Source organism: Ailuropoda melanoleuca, chromosome 4 (genome assembly GCF_002007445.2).
Source record: "Ailuropoda melanoleuca isolate Jingjing chromosome 4, ASM200744v2, whole genome shotgun sequence".
NCBI classification, from domain to species: domain Eukaryota; kingdom Metazoa; phylum Chordata; class Mammalia; order Carnivora; family Ursidae; genus Ailuropoda; species Ailuropoda melanoleuca.
In genome coordinates this window covers 50,807,325-50,810,200 of record NC_048221.1, presented here as the reverse complement: position 1 = coordinate 50,810,200, position 2,876 = coordinate 50,807,325, and positions in this window count along the sequence as shown.

The window sequence follows — 2,876 nt, the reverse complement described above, 5'->3', positions numbered from 1 at the left end:
AAAAAAAAAAAAAAAAAAAAAAAAAAAAAAAAAAGAGCTTCAGGGCTAGGCTCCAACAGACCTGGATTCAATTCCTGACTGGACCACTTCCTGATAGGGTGACCCTGAGCACCCCTGCCCCGTGCCTCAGATTCCTCATCTATAAAATAGATATAATCATAGCACCTACCTCATAGCGGTGTGGTGAGGATCAAGCCAGGACACCCAAATACCACCTCCTCAGAGAGGCCTTCCTGGGTTCCACCCCCCCATCTCCATCCAAGACATTCTTCATCCTTTTACATTGCCTTGTTTTTTCTTTAGAGCACTGTCAAATGACAAAATGGAAACAATTTAGTAATGATGTCCTTTTGATGTCCTTTATTTAAGGGAAAACAATCCACGGATTGGGGGAGGACAAAACCTCACAAGCCGTGGAGCACTGTTCTGGGAGGACTGTCACCAAGTGCAAGTTTTAGAGAACTTCGGAAGAGGCAAAGCAGAAACGGCATGATTGCCTACAAGACGGGGGATTTCCTTAGAAGACTAGCGGGTCCTATTTTCCAGGGAAAGGAGAGCTAGTGAAAGCTGAGTTGGAGGATTTGATGGGTGTATGTTAGACTTTCTTGGTAGGGTGTCCTGTAAACGCAGGCCAACTCAGGTTCACATTTGCCATGTGGACCATGCCACTGGGGCAGCCTCGGTATCGAGGGCCCCCATACACGAATTCACTTCTTCAGCACATAGCAGCATTGGGCAGTCTCATAGTCCTTGTTTGCTATCTTTCCCACAAAATGCCAGCTCTCTCATGGTAGGGACTTTGCTCACTGCTATACCCCGAGAGCCTCCAGCGCTGCGGGATACATCCTAATAAAAATACCTCTGAGTTGAAGACCGTGTTGCAGGATGACTGACACGTGCCTCGTCCTCAGTAACTATTCCTGTTATTGCGATTATGCATTCCTTTGTTCATCTGCTCCCCTCTTAGTTTATTCACTCACATATATTTCTTTTTTTTTTATTATTGTGGTAAAATACACATGACACAAAATTCACCACTTTTACCATTTTAAAGTGTGCAGTTCTAATGCATTAGGTCCATTCACACTGTTGTACAACCATCCCCACCATCCCTTTCCAGAACTTTTTCACCTTCCCAAATGGAACTTTTTCACCTCTGTCCCCATGAAAGACTAACTCCTTGTTCCCCTCCCCCAGCCCCTGGCGGCCACCATCCCACGTTCTGTCTCTTACAATGTGACTGCTCTAGGGACCTCATATAAGTGGAATCATATGGCATTTATCTTTCAGCTGTATGTATTTCTTGAGCCCCTGCTACCTACACAGGGAGTAGTTCTTGCAGTGCTGAAGTGTGTATTGAATGAGATCAGTGCAGGTGAAGCCCCTAGCACAGGGCCAGTCACAGAGGAAAAGCCCACATAAAATTGACCCAGTCCCCAGGGCATGCTCCTCTCTGAGCTGCGAACTGCCGAGCTGCCGGGTGGAGGCAGTGCTCCCACGCTGGGCAGGGAATGCTGGCGGCGGCCTCTGTTCCCTCTGTGGCTGCTGTACTCGGCACGGAGCCTGTCCTGGATGCCACCAGCAGCAGGAAGTAATTGAGAAGAAGGATTCAGGGGGTGGGATACAGGGGACTACATCCTTCAGGGTTTGAATCCTGTACAGAAAGCAAAGCCCCCAACAAGGAGGAGGAGAGGAAGGGGCGGCACACTGCAGGGGAAAGAGCGTGGGGCTGGTGTGGATAAGCATGGGTTCCAGCCCAGCTCAGGTGCTTTTCTGCTCTGTGGCAATGGGTGTCTTCACCTCTCTGAGCTTGCTCTCCCAAATCTGTAAAATGGGTCTTCTGATAGACTCTCTGCAGGGTTGTCAGGAAGATTAAGTGAAAAGGCGTGCTAGAGTTTCTGGCACAGAGCAAGTATCCCATGTTTACTGGCATTTATTGGTCTTCATTGACGGAGGAGAGAAAGGTCCTCTCTGGGACCATTACAGAACTAGGAGGTGAGGGGAATCTTTATTTCCCCTCATGCCATTAAATAAAGGCCACTCCAGTTCCTACTTCCCAAGTGCTCACTGCCTGCCAGACCCTAAGCCAGGAACTTGGCAATCCCTGCGATGTCAGCATGTTCTCCATGCTCATGTCATAGCCTGGAACCTTGGGGTCCTTCTGCCCGCTTCTCAGCCCCAGCTGCTTCCACCAGTCCTTTTGTCTTCCCGGTGGGAGTGCCAGGCAGGGGTTGTCATATTCCCTTTCCACGGATTCCTCCCCAACCTCAGAAGCTAGTTTGTGTTGTCCACGAGGAGTCTGATTTGAGAAGCCAGACACGAGAAGTCACATATCGTGTGATTCCATTTCTATGAAATGTCCTTTACAGAAAGTAGGTTAGTGGTTGCCAGGGGCTGGGGGAGGGGTGGATAGTGAGAAGCTGCTTCCTGGGGTTTTATTTGGGGTGATGAGATATTTTAGAGCCAGATAGATGTGATAGTTGTACAACATCGTGAATGTACTAAACACTGCTGAATTGCTCACTTTAAAATGGCAAATTTCATGGTATATGAATTTTACCTCAATTAGTAAAAAAGAAGCCTTGTTTAAGAATATGTTAATACTGTTGTCATGACCGCTGAAAATAAGAGCTGAGGGTGGGCACAGAGCCTTCTGAACCTTGATATTCAAGACTGGAGTTTTTCTCCCTCTAATGATAGAGGAAGGACCAGCGTCCAACCGTCTATGTGTCCACTAGCCTTCCAATTGTTCATCTGTCCAACCATNGTGAAAGAGGAAGGACCAGCGTACAACCGTCTATGTGTCCACTAGCCTTCCAATTGTTCATCTGTCCAACAATTCACCCACTCATCCACTATTGACTTATTAATCTATC